General features: G+C 26.2%; 1 protein-coding gene across 2 annotated transcripts in view; it reads left to right on the top strand.

Annotated features, from left to right (window-relative positions):
- Positions 1–24252, top strand: part of LOC114122983 (Kv channel-interacting protein 1-like) — a 122548-nt gene that overhangs the window by 16989 nt on the left and 81307 nt on the right. The gene's annotated exons all lie outside the window — the stretch shown is intronic.

Below are 24252 nucleotides of genomic sequence, written 5' to 3'. Positions count from 1 at the left end.
TAATAAGTATAATATTTCAATTACTATCTGTCTTATTTAAATTTTTTTCAAAATTATAAGTTTATCTGGAAATGATTAAAATGTTTCTATACACAAACTAATGTCAAAGTGTCAGAGTCAAAATGGTCTAGGTGCTTCTACCTTTCACGGATGGACATAAGTACCTATACTTGGTCTAATGATCAGTGTTGGAGAAGTTGGTTTTTTTTGGTAATTTAATTGCATTACGAATTGCTTTTAAAAGTTGTAATCAAATTATTTTTAAGTTAATTTTTTTTGTATGGTCAACTAAGTATTACTGTAGAGTTAAAAAAAAAAAAAACAATTTCATTAACCAGTGAAAGTTTCTTTTTATTTTAAAAAAAATCATGGGGTATTAATAATATGCTGTCAATACATTAGCTTGGTAATTAATAACAATCAACAATATACAATTATTTTCATGTTTATTTAGAAACCAAAAATACAATGATTACATAGTACATTATTCTTTATTTTTAATAACTATATATTTTACAAATTTTTAATTTAAAATTGCTACTTATAAATTTTATATATTTACGAAAATGTAGCTGTCAAATAATTATACTTATATGGTATATTTGTATATTATATTATCAATTGAGTTAGGTTAAGTTAAATATAATATTTTTAAAAAATAAGGTAGTGAGTAATTTAGTAATTTTAATACAAATAAAAAGTAAATTAAATTACTTTTAATGGCTTTCAATATAATGTAATTCAATTACTTTAAAATTATTAAAAAAATTATTTCATCACAGCAACTCAAGTTAAGTTAGTTTCGAACACTGCTAATTATAATACACACGATACTTCTTGTAGTGTCGTAACTATAGGACTATTTTATGGAGAGTGGTACTATGTACATTTCATATATTTTGTCACTTAAAAAAAAAACCAAACATTTATTTTTTAAATTATACATCTTTAATGTATATATATATACATATCTAATGATTCATACGCAATAACTATTTTAACTATATTTTTATTGAATATACATCAGTATCATATTTATCATATTATAAACATATCAGTGTCCACTGTATAATCTCAAAAATAAAAACCAAGATTTAAAATTGTTTATCAATGATATTCCTTATATTAGAAAATATTTTATCTAAAGTTCTAAAGTTCATGTCTTCATTGATTGTTATACTAAAATTATAAATATTATAAGCAAATTAACATCCCTAGTAAAAAAGGTTTGGGCATAATATATTGGGCACATCATCCTTTCAACAGTTGAGCACTGACTACTTGTATCCCAATAATATCACCAAACGCAACTTGACATTAATATTAAATATTATTATACGTCTTGTATTTTACCAACCTACCAATTGCGATGGACAATATTTTATTATTTTTTGTTGTTATTTTCAATACTAAAAATCACAGCAATATTATAAGGTTAAGGCTGGCTGCGTTATTTATTTCGAGCACTCGTAGTTTTTATATTTTTTTTAAATTATCATAAATCTTAATAAAAACTTTTAAGTAAAATGGAATGAAACCAATTTAAAATTGTTTATATAACGTCAAAAGATTAATAATAATTACAATTGCTCGTAACCTATTATTATATTATGATATATAATAATTTTCACTATAAATAACAATTATTTGGACAGCGTTGATAATTTAATATTAAGAAGTAAAATATTTACAAATAATAAAAATCAATTTAAAACTATTAATAATATACTGACAAGTATATTGCAACTGTTAATTTTGAATACATAAAATATTTTCCTTTTGGTAATTTTTAGTAATTACTTATATAATTTTATTTCAGTATTTTGAAGTATTTATAAGAACGTATTATATAATATATAGTGTATTATTAATATTTTTTTTTGACAGACTTTCAATGGAATATAATAGCCGCCACCGAAATAATCTAATAAAATGTTTATTTGGGACACAATAGTAACCTATTTTATAAATATGATATTATAACTTATAACTGAGTCACTGGAATTCTGGTACTGGAATGACATAGTTATCGTCATTTTGGAATTTATTACAGTAAAACATCTCTGTAATGCACACTTTATTAGACAGAATCTTCCTTATGACGGAAAATGTCAATAGTCCCGATTCAAATAATATAATATAATTTTACCTCCCTTTAACGTAAAACTCTTTATGATGGAAAAAATGTTTGGTTTTACTGTATCAATATTTTTTTTAACGCATTAAACCAAGCTTAAAAGTAAAAAATAATACATAATAATTATCTATGGATTAGGCAATAGTTTTCAATAGTATTAAGTTATGGGGACTCCTTTTTTCCTTGTGTTTTTTACAAACAACGTTCATATACGTTTCAATCTTGTTTAAAACTTTAAATGGATGTAATTGCAATGGGCCAATGTCAAGAGTTCCGCCAGATGTATGTGATTATTGAAAAAATTATTTTATATCATATTTGAAAAAAATATTATTAAAATTTTGATTGAAAATTGTTTTTTTTATACTAATTTTAATAAAAAATAATCTTTAACAGTATACATAATTCAAACATTTTGTAGAGTATTGGTTTTTCTAATCTTTGATTTTAACACTTTTTTTTAGAAATTTGGAGATGATTTGGAATTAAAGACATTGGGGTTCCGCTAAACACAAACTATTTTTTAGGGGTGCCATAGCCATAAAAGTTTGGTAACTACTGCCATAGACAACTCTAAATTAAACTTAATAGCTGGAATTAATTTTTTTTATGTTTATACAACGAGATATCGGATTATAATTTTTTGTCTTCTTAGAACAATATAAATATGTCACATTTTCTTTAATACTTCAAAGTGTATAGATTTAGAAATATTCATAACATATTATATCATGTATATGAGTACCTACATAACTAGTTTTATACCGGTTTGAACGATTTATTTCATTCATTTTCACATCATTTTTGACCCAGCGTTGTCACGGTAATACTGAAATAAGTGGTGTAGTCGAACATGTTAAATATTAAAATGAAGAAAAATTTATTTTTGCTCATCTTATCGGCATTATGTACGAGTGCCTGCAGCTAGTTGCACATATGTGGACTCCCTTTGGAATTGGGAGTCGTACTTAACATTTTCTTATTTTTCATTTAAGTGACAAAAAACTTGAGAGTCGTAAATTCAAGAGAAATGAACATTTATAGTATCTATGTATTTTTTTATGAGTAGTCTTAGATAGTAACGCATATTTTTTTTTTTTTTATAAATTCAAGTATAATAATGATAATTTTTTTTTAATCATTAATTCATTATTACCTACTTATTTTTATGACTATGTTGAATCGAAATAAGCTATATTTGCTGCAATCGTCTTTGGCACTATCGGTCCTACAATGACGGTCGACGATGACGTATAGTCCACTCATCATGCTATACACTTCTCGTTCCCGTCAACCACTCATTTCGTTAAAGCTTAACATGGACAAATGAAGTAATTAAAAAGTTCAATTAAAACTCGAGTGAAAAACTACTATCGAAAAATAATTTTGTTTTTGGAAATTGTTATTTTTCACACACGCACACATACACACACACACACACACACACCACACATACACATATAAATACCTCATGACACCACCACAAACACAAAAAAAAATGCACATAAATATATACCTATGTACAATTTGGTAACAATTTAATCGAACGTCGCTTGCTCGCGATTGACCGCTAAATGAGAATACCACGCTGATGACATCATTTTTTTTTTTTATATAACTAACTTGTCACAAAGTTTTTAATTAAAATTCTCCTTTGGATATACGTATATTGTTTCTGGTAAAATTAAACGGATGTTTAATATATTTTATGTTCATTATTTTATATTCTGCGGTGTATGTATATAATATGTAAATTACCATAGTTTAACTGTATTAAAATATACGAAAAAGGTAATTAAATGACATTTTAATATAATCTGCTGAATATTTATTAATATGAGTTCAGATATTATTTGAATTATTATTTATTTATTTTTTTAAATCTTATTATTTACACATATTCAAAATATTCACTTAATTTAGAAAGAATACAATTTCGTGATAAAATTATTTATTTATATTATAAATAAATATTAGATACATGCATTCACATAAAAAAAAAAACAAATAAATAAATACTTTAAATCTATCATTATATGAAGTGCTATTACTGAATAGCTTCTTCAATCAAGCCAACCATGACATATTATATTATATCCTTCTATCTTTTATGTTTATTGTAAATATATTTTATACAGATTGTACAAATTAAATTAAATATGAAAAAAAAAAAATATTATTAAACTTAATAAAAAGAAAAAACACTTATGAATAATAACATAAATAATAATTATATTAGCATAGGTATATTTCCAAAACAAAGTTCTATTTTTTGTGTGTTAAACTTTTCTAAAGTGAATTTAGTTAGATAATTAAATAAATAACATTTTTTAATTTTTCTTAAGAGACTAGTACTATTAGTTACAGGTACTAACCTATGAATAGAAATTATGCGTGACCTATTCTCTTTATAATTTGTTTTGTATTATTTATTTTTATGAAGATGGTTCTCTCTTGTTTCAATTGACATTAAATATTTAGACAAAATATATTGTATATTGATAAAAATGTAATGTGTGTGAATTGAAATCAATAACATCTTTTTTGAATCTAAATATATTTTGGTAATAATTTATATACCATTTGTAATCAATCATGAGATGGATGAAATTCAATTCATACTAATAATTAAAATTGAATACTGTTTAAAAACATAAATATGGAAAATTATTTTAAGAATAAAGAAATATAAAATTTGTTTATTAAATTATATTTTTTTTTTTATCAAACATTATAGTCCTTTTATAATTAAATCTAACCGGCGATTGCAAAAATATGCCAGGAAATGAAAGAAAAATAATCTATAAATATACTTCAGTCATCTACTTACCTGTCATGTTCCTGTATCTTAAGGCCATGGTTTGTTGATTCAATTCTATACAATCTTGATGATTAGGAATATACATAAATTGTATTACGTAAATGGTATTTAATTTTGTTTATGATAAATAAGTAATAATATTATTATGTTGTAAATATTTTTAAAACAATTTTTCGTTTGAATAAGATGGATTATTGTAAATTCCACGTAAAATCATTATTAAAAAATTAAATTGTGGCACTTAAAAATAATACCGATCTAACACATTTTATTTATAAATATATTTTCGAGATTCCACGAAGTTGTTATCCAAATTAACGTTTTCACAAATTCGATATCATGAAATCAACAATTTATCAGCTTAGTTGTTATAACTTATTTCACTATTTATCGAATTATGCATAAGATGTAATCAACTGCAGAAAGAACATTTTGGATTGACTTTATTGACTTCAATAATTTTCTCACAAATGAGAAACACATACTAACTGAAATCTTAAGTAACAAGTATGTATCTACCTTACGCTTATTACATATTTTATTCATTTCATATTTATTTATTTTTTTTTTTTGTTATCTATAAAAATAGTATTTCATGATCACCTATTAATTTTCAATGCGTAATGTAGGGTAAAGCGTATCATCGTGAAATTTATACCGAATCGTCATAAGTTTAATGTTAGCAAAATATGCGTCATAATAATTTACTCGAATGGTACTAGTACGAAATACGGATGCAATATTATTCGGATGAAAATTGCTATACATCTAAAATGTTTAAATACATAATAAACCAAACCTACCATCATTTTTATGAGAGTTAAATTTAAATTGTCCCTAGGGGCTGACCTTTGGAACAGCATTAAGTCACTAGCAGTTAAAAATGTATACTTGTATAAGATAGATTGCAAGGCATAAAACGATCTACCGAAGTTTAGATAAAACATTTGAGGATGGTAGCCAACGAAATTTTAAAATATTTATAATATTAAAACGATTCAAGGAAGTTTTAGGATATTTTTATTAATTATCAAATGTTTTATTGAACAACGCAGTTAGTAATCAAATGGAGTAATCGGAGAAATGGGAATTAACTGCTTATAGCAATATTGTAGTAAAGAACTGAAATGGTTTACATTAATATAACATGTATATTGTATAAAACCTTAATCAAATAAAATTATAGTTTAGTAAAAGCAAGTTTTATATTCATCCCGTTTTTAAAATCGTGTGAAAATATATTTAAAGTAAAATGTTTATTTAATTTGTTAATGTACTAATATTGATATTAAAATTATTAAAATCAATTACTTAATTTATTTTTTTTTTCTTACAGGCATAATAAATTGTTTTTTGTAGATTATATTTCTTAAATCGTTGTGCTTGAAAAAAATCCATTTCCAATTTCAATAATTATAGTTTGTAATATTCTTTAAATCTTTGATAAAAAAAATACCACATAGCTTTGTTTCTTAAATAGTTTTATTATAGCTAAACGATTGTTTCAATATACCTACCTTTTTATATAGTAACAATTAATGTACTGACAAAAACCTAACCATTAGACGCGTTATTTTTTTTAAGCTTCTCGGTACTAGATTATGAACATTGAACGATGACAGCTATTAAACAATATTAAATTGATGATAGGCTATGCTTTAAAAATAAACATATAGCTATTATAGGTTTTAAAAATATATCATGAGAAGTAACCTGGGGAAGAAATATGTTTGGCAAGAAGAGAGTCGGTGATGTCGCAAACTGGTCTGTAATGACCGTTTTCATCAAATAAACGATTTTAAAATTTAAAGAGGATTACTCCCTAAGTTAAACCAAATATGAGGAAATTAACATTCTCATATTTTTTCATAATATTTTATGAGATTTGTGAATTGATTGAAAAAATAAGGGATCTTAGTGAGTAGTCATTATGTAATGGTTCCAAAATTGATACGAAAACAGTTTAAATGCATAAATAATTAATTGTTTCAACAATAAATTTCAATAAAATGCTTAATAATGGGATTTACTGTAAAAGATCCAATATTATTATTTAAAAATAAACGTACGCACGTAAACATATAAAATATATACCAAGCTGACAGGCTGTTATAACATATTAAAAACACGAGATTTGCTGAAATGACGAAATCGTGTTAACTGTCATTACACTTGTGTTGTACAGGGGTGGATCCAGAAATGTTTTATGGAAGGGTTTCAAAATTGTCCTTATACTTATAATTACGCTGGCTGAATTGTAGTATTATACGTAAAAGCAACAAAAAGTATGCTGGCCTTTAGCCTTCAGGACTATATAAACGAAAAAAAGATGATCAAGTGGGTACCGTTCTGTTGTAAAGTAGGTATCGAGTGGACCTCGACTATGTATATATATAAAAAAAAGATTTTGTCAAAAACAGATTTTACGTACAAATTCACGTTTTTCGTCATTTTTATATTGTTTTTCCCGATTTTTTTGAAAACTACTGGAAACGTTTTACTTTTGATCTCTATAATGCACCAAGGTTCCACTTTGCCATCGGAAACCACCCCTGAAGTTTTTAATATGAACCACTATTTTGACAAGTTATGGTGTACACACTGTACACAGACACACACACACACACACACACAAACACACATCATTCAATACATTCATCACTCTGTTCAGAATCTAAAATTGGAACACTGTAACACACTTACACATTAGTCACTACACAATATATTTAATGATATTGTTTTATTTTTCGTAATTTTATAATACTTTTGTCTGGTTAGTAGTTGTAATGGACTAAGAAAATAATTGAAAACCTAAAATGTTATATACATAACATAAACCTGTTTTTAAGGATTTTTTTTTGTGGCCCCTTCGCCCTCCCCCTCCTGGATCCGCGCCTGGTGTTGTACATACTGTTATTATACTTTTTTGTCATGGTTAAATATTATTATTACTATTATAACAGTTTCATATAAAAACAATAATCGTTAAAAGAGTATACTTATAATATTATATTATACGTATGATAGATACGGGAAAGCGGGTATACAAAAGCAACCGAGTGTCTTTCAATACATGCGGTTCGTGTTTTTTTCCTGTAAAAATGTTCTCTTTCACTCTTTCTCTCTCTCTCACACGCTCTCTCTATTTCTCTTTATCTACCACTCTTTTCTATAACGTATCTTTTTATTTTTCGAGTGCTCTGCCATCGTCAGCATCCGAACCACCGTCCACGTAGGCGTAATTTTTAATCGAATTCCAAGCGCTTTCTGAACTTGCGCCTTATATTAAAATATAGTGTACACGCTATGTTAAGGTATGTCACCAAAATACCAGAAATGTATTATTTTTTTTGTGACCTCGAAATCATTATTGGAATATTGTCGTCTTTCTGTGTTTACGATTATATCATATACAGCGATTAACCAAGCATGCTCACTTCTATTTTTCCCTCGATAATGAGGTAATTTGAATTCTGATCTTTTGAATTTTTGAGTATAGCTAAGGAGTCCTTAATAAGGACCATACTTTATGATTTTTTTTTCAAACGAGTATCAATATCTTTATTACTGAAAATGATATTAAGTAGATAATATTTTTGAAAATGTTAATTAGGACTCCAAAACTCATAATTATAGAACTAATAATACCTGCTTAGTACATAAAATTAAATAATAAAAAAACAATTTATCCGAATATTTTGATTTAGATACCTACGATTATAAAAAATATTTCAGAAACTATTTTAAAGAAATAACAATATGAATACATTTATTATTATTAAAAAATAGGAGTGCACATGACGTTTTGTAAATTTTTGTGTATTATAATGCTTATACCTAGTTCAGTCATAAATAATGTAATATTTTTGTAATAATTCTCGCTCGCACATTGTCCTTTGAATTCTCTGGCCGTCGTTGTCGCCACAAATGATTATTATCATTCTTGTTGTTCAACAAATTATCGTAAATTAGTGTCATACATAACAATATGCAAGATAAACTAACAAAAATCATCTCACGGCGATCGTAATCATAATATTGTATTATTATCACTTCTGCAAACAACCAGCAGACGTTCATAAATATTATGATATGCGTCGTTTTCGAAGACTATAGAACTGTTTTTGACGAGGTGCTCTACATGCTAACCGTGTATCGTATGTAAAATCACCTGCGTGTGCATAGTAAATAATTTATAACTTGGCAAAAGTTCCGTGCAAACTTCCATTCGATGACATTTTCTATATTTTCGGGAACCGCATAACGCTTTGTGTTATCTCCGAATAACAAACTTGGTGTTTAAACATAGGTTATAATACAGATATATAATATAGATACTCATAAGTACATTGTTATTATTATTACTAAAACTAATAACAATAAAATGTATTCACTGCAATATTGACAGATCAAACTATACCAGTCAAGTCATTTGCGCAGTAAGTCACTAACATTGTGATTTGAATATATTACATCGGACCAAATGCAATCATTGACCATCAATAATTTTTCTTCGTGTCAAAATTCCAAAATGTTCATCAAACACAAATAAATAGATAAAGATAGTGTTTAAAAATATATAAATGTATATGAAGCGATATCGGCTGGAATAAGAAAATAACGAAACAGTGCGCAATACAATTTGTAAATATACTTTTTTGAATATTTGTTAAAATGTTATAATAAGTTAATCGATATAGAAGAATTTTTGTTTTTCATAAGTCATATCATTTTTTGTATATCAAAACGTCACATAATATTTTAATATAATATATTACTATTATTTGACACCACAGGGTCATCGGTATATTATTGTTACGGGGGGTAAAAAAATGCGCATTATCGCAGTACTACGGTGTATATAATATTATACTATATATCCATATAAGTGTTCAAAACTACGTATGCATTTGGACAACGATGTACATTACGATTACCTTTATTAATATTGTAAGATTGATTCAAATTAATAAAATACAACTATTATTTAATTAATTTTATAATAACTTGACTGTGTAACAGTACAAAATTAATTTATAAGGATTTTAAAATGAATAATTCTGATGGGTGTAACAAAAAAATTGATACTATTAGTCTTAAAGAAAAAATCTACTTACATACACATAAAAATATGGTTTTAATAATACTATAAGTATAAGAAAATGATAATATTATTATAACAAATTATAATAAGTCGTTTGCACTTAGAAGTACCTAGCTTAAATACTCTAATTAATTTATTCTACCGACTGCACCAAATGTAGGCGTCGGGTGTTTGGAATAACAAATTAATCTACGTTCACAAGAACTCTTTATTAATCATAATTATAATAGTACAAACGGTTTCTGTATTACATGAGTCGACCGTTGGCAAAAAGCTACATCTGGTCCATCGCCGGTCCTTGCCTGTCGCCAGTCGCGTTCTCGAAGACGCAGGGAGAGAGACATCGCGGTCATCGCGATAACGACTGCGACTTATTACCTCCAAACTTTGTAGAAATCCACCGTATTAAAATATTACATTTCAAGAAATTTTCAAAAATATAATATACGTATGAATATAAATAAATAAATATTACCTGTATGGCTGTATTATAATATATGATCGACGATGACTTTCACACCTATGAAATTCTTCAGAAAAACACAAAACGACTAAAGAAAACCAAAAAAAATCAAAAAAATTGCCTAAATAAAATAATCGATAGATATTATAGATAGCCTACGAAAAATAAGTGATCAGATTATGATATTAGTCTTCTGAGATCGACGCACGTGCTCGTTTGCACGCACGTCTAAACTTTATATCTCGTATTACTCGCATAATAATTCGTAACTGTATACATTATATAGAAGTGTATGCTCTGGTTCCGCGGGTTATATATCATATAATATTATTACTTTAAGAATTCGGGCACCACGCTATGTCGTCTTCATAACGCCAATGACCCAATTTGTTTTTGTTGAATCACATTCGGAGACAAATACTTCGCAACCGCAATAACTTCGCGTATGTTAACCGCGACGGCGTTTTCAAAGCATATTATTTTCATGTCAACACGCGTTATCATATTATATATGATAGTAAATATAGTTTTATGTAATATAGTGAGGGCTATAAACAGAAATTGTAAAGAATTCGTTTACGTTTGTATTTTCAACCTCACTTTCTCATATCAAAAAGGACGGGCATGTGAAAGAAATTCATATTTTTGAGGAAATTGAAATGTTGTCTTTTGATTGAAATTTCTTTTATTCAAATTCGTTTTTAATATTATTATCATGGGTATTGTACTATTGACATTTTGTTTATAAAATATAATATATGATTCACATTGTTAATAAAGCGAATATATATTATACATTAATTAAGATTTGTTGCATATAAAATAGGTATCTACATAATATTGTTTTGGATGGCTTGTTTAAAAAAAAAGAAAAAAAAAACGTTTAGATTCAATAATATTTTAAAACACAAATTTTGTGTTTAGAAATAATAATTATATTTCAAAATAAAATTTGTGGTTTTTTGTAATGAATTATTAATTTTATAATTGTATTATATATTTGTTTTAGTGAAATTGCACAACTGAAAATACTAAATAGTAATTGTATACCTTATACCTAAAGTTAAAGTATTTTTTTTTTTTTTTTTAATTAAAATATTTTTCGCATACTTTACTAATTTATTACGCATTGCATTTAAATTAAATAGTTTTTAATAGTATATGAAATATTTGTTTAGTAAATTAAAATATTTAAACATTTATCACAATTATAGTCTTATTCAAATATAATAATTTTTATATGTGATAATAATTATTATTAGGTGCGTACTTTTCTAACCAAGAATTTAATTATGAAAAGGGTTTTCGACATGTAAGCTATACATTATACAGCCATATTATAATACGGTATTCGATATTATTTGAAGTTGTATCATTTTGAACGATTCGAAACTCACATTGTTAGAGTTTAAAATACTTGAGTGAGACAAAACGCACGTGCGGAGGAAATTGGAAAACTTAATGAACGCCATACCTACATTCCAACAATATATTATACAAAGTAAAACTGTTACTTCGGTTAAAAGAATTTATTATATTAAAATATATTATTATTATTTTAGTCCTAAGATTTAGTTTGATTATATAATTGTATGGGTGTTATCACAATTATGTATGTAGATAATCGTTAATGCCCATTAGATTAATAAATTCGGGTCATTTAGGTGCATATAAACACTTTTGATAATGCGCATTAATTATTTAATACGATTAATGAAATCGAATTAGCCCTAATGCGCACATTAACAAACGCATATAAACGTGGTATGTACATTGTACTCGTTATTTTATTTTTACGTTTTTAATATCGAATTGTGTATGATTATTTCGGTGTAATTCATGATACTTGACTTATTGGAAATGTAATTATTATACAGTAAATGTTTTTAAGAAATTTAGATAATTAAAAAAAAGTTAAACATAATATTAACAATAAAATATATGAATCACGCAATATTATAGATAAATTAAAATAAAATAAATCAAACGTGATGTTTAAATAAAAATAAATTATACCTACAGCTGCTTATGTGTAAGATGATGTTTTTAAGTTTTTTTTAGTTTTTAAAATATAATATATTATGTAGGTATATTGTTATACTTAGGTACATCCATTTTTCTCTGAAAGTACCATTTACTAACCATACGATCAGTTAATACAGTTTATTGATTTCCATTTCTATTTTTACATTATGTAATAAAAGTACGTTGTATAATGTACCTGTATAGCTTTATAGGATTCTACGGCATACTATATACTTGCGTCAACCACCACTCACTCGTTTTGCTCTACCGAACAGACGCTTTACAAAGTTCTTAGAAAATTGTGCACTCTTCGCTTTTTATTATATCCATATAATATATTTATATAAAATGTAAATAATTATAGGTACCTAGGAATATTTTGTTGAAAATGAGGAATAAAAATTTTTTAATTAAATGTAAACGCGTCAATTTCTCAGTAATTATCATGAAAAAATAAATGCTTTTTTTATTTATACTCATTGCAGTAAATTATAATTTTTATATTAAAATATGTTATGTATATCATATTAAATGTATAAATATGATCTAACGCACATAACAGTTAACTTTATATTATTAGCATAAGTATGAAAAATACACCTAAAAAACACATAAAAAAATAATAAAAAAAATATGACAAACAAAGTGTTTATACAATTTAAAAAATAATCTAATTATATATTCTTAGGAAAATTTGATTTTTTAGTCCAACAAAGCAAAAAAATAAAACAGATATTCGGAATAAAATATAATCCTGAAATCGGAGGCTTATATTTAAGTGGTTAACAGAAGAGAGGTAATGGCGATATCCGGAATGTTGTTGATTTTACCGGTAAAAGGACACTCGTAGATTGATTAAAAAGAGAACCGAAGTCGATACTAGTATTTTAAAGGAGCACTTAGGTGTCATGAAAATGCTTTTTAGTTTTTTTTTATATTTAATACGAATTGCAAATAATTGTCGAAAGTCATCAATATATTTTATTTGACTAAATTCATGGATTATGTATAGGCGCTATTACAAAATTGACGATTCATCCCCATATTAATAAAAATTAATTTTGATCCGCAACATAATACATATAGGTTAATTAAAGATTAGAAGTAACGTTTTTGTAATATTTAAATTCATTGTTTTTTACATAATAGTTAATAAGTAATAACAAATGACAATTAGATATGTTTACTAACGCTGTGTTATACAGTTATACAAAGACCAATAGTTTAAAATAAAAGTCAATTTTTATTTTACGACTTGCTTGGTATAATATTTTAGTCACATTTTTATTGATATTATTGTATTCATCATCGATTTATTATAATAATACAGACGCCCAATCTATCATATTTGAAGAGCTGTTGTACATAGAGTATAATATGTTTTTCGCTACACATTGACATTATCCGATATATTGAGTTACGTAAGTCTCGTTTTTCGTTCTACGTTCACAATGACAGACAATTTATTAATATATTTTATAATAAATACTACATAATTTAACATAAAATGATACCTAAATATAATTTAAAATGAAAATTGAAGGTAGAAATTTTAGTGGTGTTTATAATTATTAATTATAACACGATTTAGTGATATTTGTTTAATAATATTATAGAATGTATATACACCATAGGAATTTTTTTTTTATTTTTAGAAATGATTAATATGCATATTGCATAACCATATTATTATTTGAAGTAAAAAGAATATAAAATTACGGTACATAAATACACTTTGGTCGATAAATATTAAATTGAGCTGATTGTGGAGCTTGAAAAAAATCATTAAAAAAAACACAGTCTAATGGCATTTATTTGTTTAAAAGTCAAATAAAAGCTGGCAGTCAGTTTTGTTTACTTTAAAATTTAACACTGTGGATTGATCGTGTTATACGCCTAACGAGTGTAAACAACCAAACACAAAGATTATCGGTGTGTACGCTATTTGGTTGTATTATGTTTTTAGAACGACGCAGAGTAAATTATAAATAACAAATAATAACAATATGTGCGTGATGAATAAAAATAAAATTGTAGCATAATATTATGGTATGCTTATCCGTAAATCGAGTCTAAACTTAATATGTTAAGTCGTTCAGGGCCAGCGAATTACCGATACAAAGCGGTTTTAGATTACACTGTTGGTCGTGGGCGTTAGTTATTACATATTCGAAAATTGATACAAACGAATTTGACGTAAACAAATTGTCTGTGCTTGATGGATATCACATTATAATGAATATACACTCAACACGTTGCGCGACGAAATTTAATTCAGCTAAATAGTTTATTTTTTGTTTAAATGTTATTGCGATGTTTGTTAAGTATGTTATTATATTACATACAATTAAATTAATTGAAAACTGGGATTTTAGGCGTTCGCTATTTGATTACATACCATACTTATGCAAAAACGTCTACGTGTAATTGAATTTTAATCTAATCGCCAACACCAAATATATTAAAACGCCGTGGCCATTATTTACACGACCGCTTGTAATAACTCAGAACATAATACTACTAGGATTTATATAGTACACACGTCCAGTGTACACATGCACAAATATGTGTATTTGTGAGTCCAGTGTGTAACGATTTCCCGATATGTATGTATATTATAATGGATGATTTATAAAGCATCCTTTGCAATTCCTTTGTTCAATAATGCAGTGATTGAAAATATGATTTTTGGAATTCTTAAATATACGTAGGTAAGGGTTATATTTTGAAGTTTTCCAGATTGTTTGTAATACTTATATGGAGTTTCTTTTGTGGATATTTACTTATTTATTTTAAAAAAGGAAAACCTACCTCCCCTTCTTATAGTGGATAATATTTTTGAAAATATTAAAGGATTAAATTTAAAATTTGAATAAGTGGTTTTTGAATTATTTAACTTTATCCATAATGTATGTTTTCGGTAATGATTTAACATGTTTAGTAATAATAGTACTAACAACATTAAAATTTAAAATCTTTAAAAACAGACTGAGTTTAATAAATATTAGTATCAATATTACATAATATATTTTATAATTTTGTTGACCCATTATTAAGGACTATAATTACCCTTAGTATAAACAATTTGATAACTGGGTTACTACTCGTTCAAATTTTAATTTAGGTACATTAAGATTTTCAAAAATCTTATTAATTAAATCATTTTAGTAAAAATAGCAGTCATCATTTTAAAAACAGAAGTCTGTAATAACACTGGAAACTCATTAAAAAGTACAAAAAAATCTCAAGAATTTAAAAATATAGTTTTTAACTATGTTTAAAAAAATAATAATTAATATTTGAATAAATGCATTATTAGAGAAAAAATGTTCAACTTTCATAATATATAGTTTGTATTATCTAACTCAGTTTCTTGTCAAAATATTATACTTTGTTAACAGTATATACTCGCTGAGGAAAAATATGTCATGGTATGATCTACTCTACATATATATAATATATATATATATATTATATGTCTATAGTAAACGTTATGAAATCACGGTTGCACGTAACTTTTGTACAATACCGTGTGATGTGAATATCTGTTTAAGTTTCATCGATAAATATCAGTCGTAACAAAAGTAACTGTAACTCGTTCACTCAGTCGGACAAAAGAAAATTCCAGTAAATATTTTACACCATATCATTATATAGGGTGGAGGGCTTCCACGAAATACAGTATTATGAAATTAAAATGTACCTATAATATTGAATTTTGTCGTTTCGTTACACCAACATAAAGTTACAACGGCTTGTGATCCAATGTTTATTTTCTTGGCGACAGACCTCAAAGGAAAGATGTCGATACGATACACCCGCGAGATCAAACGGCGAATGTCAAACATATCCATCGACGCCAACTACGTTATATTATATTTTCAGCAGATTTTCTCAGAGTTTATTTCGTCAAATTAGCCCCACACGATACTAAGTATAATAATACATGCTGTACCTGTGTTAATCGTTTCTGCTGTAGTTCATTATACCTTCTCCACGATAAAGGGTTGGCCCGGTTCCGTTGCTCGAAATCGGGTGTTCTATTGTATTCGACGAGAGTTAAATGTCATATCCGTCAGCACGTTATAACCGTGCATAAATCGATATTAATTTTTCAGACGGTCCTCGTACACAAATACGTACCTATAACGTTAGTGTCCGTCGTTTTCGTCGCGGGAGACCATGTAATATTATTTTCACCTCGATAATCGCGTATTGAATTAAACGAACCCACGTGTTGCGTATATAAAGAGTTTTTCCGTGTTTTCCGTAAACACGTTGAGAATAATCTCATCTTCTCGGTATAAATGGAAATGAAAATGTTTGTGTCAAAAAATGTCAAAAACTACGTGACGTATTAAAATAGGAATTTTGAGGAACGATAATAATATTAATAATTATAATTCTCGTATAATAATGTAGTATTTTTACTACAATTCAATGTGATATTCATATCGTAATAACACATTTTTCTCTAAATATTTTAATCGGAAAAAAGGGATGTTTTTCAACGTTTCTGTAAGAAAAACCCTGAATGCTTTCTCATGTCGCGAGTGTGTACAGATAATAAAAGTAGATTCAAAAGGATACTGCACGTGTGGTATTAAGACTCAAAAGTCCAAAACCCCGGTGATCGCTATCCTGTCCGGAATTTAAAACAAAGAATACGTCTGGTGCTTTGGTGTACTGTGGCCGTACTCGTTTCCTAGGTTACACGAGTGACGCGACGGGGATGAAATATTATTTTGTTTTTAATTTCGTGCCCGCCACCGGTATCTTTGGATTATACGAAGATTTGTGATAATGTAATATGTCGTTTTAGCCATAACGACAGATAGTAAAAAGCAACAAAAACGTGCAGTTTAACCGAATAATATAATGTAGTAATAAAAATATATTATTATTTCTGTGAAAGGGTTCTCTACAATATGCCATTGTATTATGTATGTATGGTGTGTCTACAAATGTATAAAATATTATATTTTATTTTCAGACGTACAGTATTATAAATTATTATCTTTAAAAAGAAAATAATAATATGGTGTGATGTAGTACCGAATGTTAAAAGACAACAATAATAATAATAGTATAGTATAATATTATACTATAGTAAATTATTATATTTTCGTAACACGGCGCGTTGTATAGTCAAAACAGGTACACGAATGCACAGACAACGGAAAATGTCAATTTAACGAAACCAGCACCGAATGTCATAATAATTATATCGAGTTTACGTGCTATACGTATTATTGTGTTATAAATACGAACGCAAATATAAATTATACACAGTATTAATATACGGTTTTCCACTCAGCGCAATAATCAGGCTGATTCGTGTCATGTTTTCCTAATAGATTATTCATTAATGTATACAGTGTTATAATGAAATACGATCGAATCGTATCAGTCTATCAACCGACAATGACGACAACGATAATAATTATTATAATTATTCGTAATACGACGATTCGAGTTGTGTAGAAATCGTTACCGTCTTGCAGCCGACATGATTTTCAACTGTGCACGTTGAAGTTTTAGATTTTTGGTCGTACGATAATACTACGTAATTTGAAGTCGTTAAAACTGTAAGTGTGCTGATGTAATGCCGACCATCGTGTAAAAATAAAAGAGGTGCTCTAATTTGATTTTTTTTTTTCAAAGTAATTGAAAACGTGGTGTTGTGTAGGCTTAGAAATTTCAAAACAACGACTTTAAAAGAAAACACGAGAATGTACATAATTAAAGGATATAATGGAGGTGAACATGACGTTTGGGGAATCACCGCGTATTTAATAATATTTTTTTTTTTTATTGCGTGCATGGTGCGTATTAAAATTCGGTCCACGAAACATAATAATGTAATATTTTTATTGTCGTGCGAGTGTGGATCTAATTTATAATACTAAAAAGCAGATCACACGTGGCATGATTATTAACCATATAATATAATATATTCACGTGTTTAAGATTATACAATGTGACATTCCAATTCAATACTTTAATGCAAATCTCGTGCTTGTTTTTGTTGGTATATTTTTGTTGTAGTTTATCAGACATATAAGATAGAAATTGCTCGGTTTTTATTATTTCAGTTTAATATGTTTTTTTATAAGAAATACACAATCGTTCAGATGTATGGAAAATTTCATATACCTAGTTATATTTATACTCTAAAATTAGTTTAGAAGGTACCACCAGATATTGAACTATGTAATTTGTTCTATACGAGTATCTAACGAATCACCTGTGGCTTTTGCCTCAAAATAATATCAATTGATTAATTTGAAATTTGAAATAAATTTTTCTCTTTGTATTTTTCTGACAAAATTACATGATAATATATCATATGTATGTTTAATATTTTTGTATAATATATCATCTAATCATACTCAATCAATTATATAGTCCTTAATGTAATAATGTTACTTTAATCGTTGTTGCGTGACTTGAATGTAGGTACTTATAATGAACTGTCTTAGTATTAAGCCGATTCCGTTTCCGTTTTATTCATCGATTTGAACAATTTATTATGATATTTATGTGCAATACAATTGCTTACTGAGAATTTCAGATTTTGTCCTCAATAAGGTATTTCGAATTCCGAGTAAAGCCAATAATGTATTACAAATTACAATGTTGGTTTTTCATTGTTATCTTTTTTGTGAATACACTTTATCACTCAAAGACGTTCTTAAAAAAGTTTTTCTCTGAAATAAGGTTCAAAAATAAATTGATTTTCTTACGTTTAGAGAATATAACGTGATATATAAATTAATTACCTTTTCGATTTTTCATCCAAACTCAAGTCCCTTTTTAATGCTATTTCTAAAAACTTTTTGAGAACTTTTTTTGTCAAAATAAATAGTTCAGAGAAAATAACATTTTACAATCCTGCAAACATTTCTTAGCAAAATATATGATATAATAAGAGAGCAATATTTTAATTTTGTGTTATTAATATCGGTTGTAATTTATGTTTAATGAGCTTATCATGTAAAATAATATAACAGTTTTGGTAAAAGTAGTTTGGTAAAAATGGCATTTTAACTTATCAAAAATTAGATTGTTTTTTGCTTCAGTTATGGTGCAATACGTCTTATCTTAATTAAATGAAAGCGCTAACAATTTGGTTCTCAATATTACCGAATTGATTCCCGAGTAGATAATTACTAACATACAAATTAGTTCTGGTTTTGATGATCATTCATTTTAATTTTACAATGGTATTTAAAATAACTACCTATTTCAACTTTAGTTGATCAATTATATTATATATACATTATACAACCAAAAGCAATTTACTTTTTCTCATTTTGCACAGACTTGGAGGAGTGATAGATAGAAGAATACTACCTACATATGATTGACACGTTTGTGTTGCAACTCAATCTATATTCATAATATAATCAATAAATCATAATAATATAGTCTACGTATTTATATATATATATAAAAACAATCATAAATTAATTCAGTTATTCGAAAATTAAAATTAAAAATATTTATGAAAAAATGTATTTATTTAAAACGTTCAGTTTTTAAGATTTGTAAGCTTAAAATGCTCAGTCGTTGAAATTCATAACTTAATAATTCTTTTGTTCATCATTAATCAACTTTTTTATTTTTAGCTGTTTTTCTTAAATTAAATTGTTTTTTTTTTTTTTTTTTGGTTTTAGATATGTCACACATTAAATAATAACTTTTTAAATATACACAAAAATATTTTAACGGAATAAAATTCTCAATAAAATTGTTCACCAAACAATCCACAAAAATTATTAATTTGTTTTAAAGTAGTTAAACAAATTAAGTTTACACTTTGGTAAAATATCACAGTAATAAGTTTTTAATAATATTAAAAATACAATTATAAAAATTATTATTAATACTAAATATCAAACCTTGAACTTGCAAGTATTTTATTTTTTTTCTATACATTTGGCTATTTGAGATAATATTTTAAATCGATTCACTAAAGCCGGCTGTGATTTTTGACCGATACCATATGCTGTGTAAGTGCAGAGTGATTTTACGTTTATAATTTTTTTCTCATAAATCCAACCAAGGTATGTTTAGAAAAGATGAAATTCTTTTAGTTTATGTGTTTTTGGGGGTGATTTCAAAAACAAAAAAAAAAAACAAACAAATCGTGTTTGGAATAGTAAATTACACGTTAAAAAAATTATTTTACTGGGAATAAAGTAGTAGAAAAATTTTTTGTTTCGCGATTGCAGTTAAAATGAATTATGACCGATTACGTGATAAATCTAACGCGTTGATATTATCATAACGTTTTGAACTAAAAACCAGAGCGTGACTAATTGTGAAAAACCATCAGACTACTAGGGTGTTCAATTTTGTTGATGTTTTGTTTCGTTATTTTGGTTTTAGGTTTTTTTTTAATGCTTATTATTATACGCCCGATATAATATAATATTATTTAATAACACAGTTTTTATGTATCGTCCGGAAGAATAATAAGTCTATATAATATAGCAATGCGCCAAACACCAATAGTATATTATTGTATTTAAATATTTAAATTCTGAACGTTATTCATTGGAACGGCAAAAAAGGAAGTCAACCGTATCGTGTGTAGTATTTATTGGTCGTTAAATTTAGGCCACCCGACCCTGTCCAGAGTGCCTATAGGTCCGAATTAAACAGGGAATTTGACTTGGGGCATGAGTATTTTTAAAATACGGAGAATTGTTCCTATATTATTTTTTTTTACTATTATAAATCACAAAAATAAACAAAAATATATTTTTTATTTACTGGAATAATATATTTTATTGGCAGTAGTATTCTAAGAAGGTACATCTATCAATAAGCGGTCATATTATTATAAATATTAGTTTACAAATAAAAAATAATATACTATCTTCTTTTATAATTAAATATAACTATTTCGATTATTTTCACTATTAATAAAAATAACAAACAAGTTATCTTTATAATGATATAGATTATATAATTCAATTTAATCCAAAATATATACACAATACGTTATAAATTTAATTTAAATTGCATCTAGTTAAAAGTCACTAATTTGCGGCTACAAATCATACCTTTCATGTTATTTATTACTTTTATCATATTAATGTGTTGTGCTGATTTTTATAGATTGTTCATGTGTTTTTAATAAAAATTCATATTTTCTTTAAATAAAATACAAGCTATATAAACATAAATTATATTTTATTAAAACATAATATGATTAGAGAAATAATTGATAATTAGTACCATTTCGTATATAGAACCTACTTACACCTAAATTAAATACTATATTTTGACTATACATGTTTCATATCCATTAATATTAACTTCATAAAATAATAAAATTAGCAAACAATACAACACATATTAAATCAATTTTTTTTTTCAAACTACCATGGATTATATTATAATATGTACAACTCAATATTATATGATAACTAACTAAACCTAATTAATAATAATATTTAATATATGACGTGCAGTATATAAACTTTTGAGAAAAATACAGTGTATACTAAATACATTTAAGTTTAAAATTAAGTAATGCATTTTCAAAATTAATATAATATATAAAACATAAAAGTAAAAATAATTACGAAAAATTGATTGAATAATATTATTACTAATATCAATTATTAAGGTATAACAAATCACTAAGCAAATATTTTCGTTTGGGGAAATCCTGGTTATTGTTTATTAATAAAAAAAAAATTAAGTTTAATTTATAATTATAGGTTTAGATAAATAAATAACCATTCAAATAATTGATATACCTAGCCGTATACAAATGAATTTCCATAATGTGTCTTAACACTGAAATAAAATTAAGACCATTCGATGTTTGTAAGTATACCAGCACTTAATAAATGTTTGTATATTGGACATAAAGTTGCATTTATATTTAAAAGGTGAAGAAAAATCTGTCTCGGATCACAATTTATTGAGAAGTCTGAATCTTGTCTTTGTGTGGGTAAGCATATGGTTATGGAATGGTACAGAAAACCTCCCACTTCAATAGTGTATTTTTAATTATAATAATACGACAACGGCGTGCTTATGGATAAATTTTAATATAGAATTATAAACATCCTATTATAACTTAACTCCAGTAAAAGTGCCCACCATTTAGCACAAATCGTTTTCAAATATCTCGTATGAGTGTATGACTACTGGATATATAATTATGCAACCGTTTTTTTACTAGAGTTGTTATTGTATCTTAAGACTTTAATAGTAATAAAAAACAGTAATGCAGCGATTTATTTCGTTTGAATTTTATGTAGTTATTAATTACAGGATGATTCTTAAGTATTATTACCTTTGAAACCTCAATATGAAAGTTGGGAAAGTATTTATAATCTTAAAAACACAAAGATATTGTGTAAGCTCCAAAATAATTTATTTACTGTTTCATATTTTGCAGTATTGTAACTGACATGATATTAACTATATCAATACTGTATCAATATTATTTTATTGAATGTTGACAATTCGTCACTAAATGTTTTTTTTTGCGATTAAAATTTCACAAATTAATCGGGAAACGTGTTTTACATTACAAGTTGACAGCGAAGTTTCGTGCGTTTCTATACTTTTACATTGAATAAACGAATTTTGAAAAAGCATTTCACCTAAATAATGTGCAACAACGGCAGTAATTCTAATAAATAATAATGGTTTCTACGATAAGCCAGTGAATTCTGCAGTGTTGATCGGGCAACCGACTAGAAATCTGTTGAACGTGTGCTTAAAAACGTCTGTTCCAATGAATCATTCATCATTCTGTAGCCTCAAAAATTGATTTCGTAGTCTTTGGAGTAAATGGATTTCGTTATGAATGTGCCAGTTATTTCCGATGGGCCTGTAATCTATAAGTTTTGTTCTTTTTGCCGTAGAAAACATTCTGTATTAGCTGAGATTTCAGTTAAACGATGTGATATTTAATCCTATAGAAATGATGGTTTCTGTAAATTTTTCTGATTTAGAGAATAATTTATCAATTGATCAAATCATTTTTCTTCGTGTCATAAATATATACATATATACCTGCATCGTGGACTAGACTTTGTCTCTTTAAGAAAAAAAAATAGTAATAGAACAGGCTTGTTTAGAATAATTAATTTTTACCAGCTATCCGGTTTATTTTAAGGAATATAATATAAAACATAAATATATTCATTTTATAAAATAAACTATAATAAAATACAGATAATAAAAATATCCTGTACTTATAATAATAATAATAAATAAAAATAATGTATTAGTGTCGGGTCGCATAATAAATTGATTAATTTAATGGTTCACTTAAATTTAATGGACCATTAGCTCACTATTGATTTATTAAATGTTTAGCGATTGTTTACGCCAATCGACATGTTAAAAATTAAATGTATGAAAAAATAATGTATTATATTCTTTAGAATTTTTATAATTATTTTATAACTAATTTAATAACTGATTTAACTGTTATTGACCTCTATACGATACGTCTGAAAATAATCTGATAACATATTGGATAAAAACCGAATTATTCCCAAAAAGCCTACTCTATTGCAAAGTGATTCACAGAGAGATTAATTTTTTATGATATATTCTACGACCTATATATTTTTGAAACCATTAGTTTTGAGTGTTTTGGCTTTAGTTTAAACTGATAAAAAAAATTGTATACTACAGAAAATATAATTAAAATGTTTTAT

The sequence above is a fragment of the Aphis gossypii genome, chromosome 2 (assembly GCF_020184175.1).
Source record: "Aphis gossypii isolate Hap1 chromosome 2, ASM2018417v2, whole genome shotgun sequence".
In the NCBI taxonomy this organism is placed as follows: domain Eukaryota; kingdom Metazoa; phylum Arthropoda; class Insecta; order Hemiptera; family Aphididae; genus Aphis; species Aphis gossypii.
Note: the sequence above shows the minus strand (reverse complement) of the source record. Positions and strands in the feature narration are given on the sequence as shown.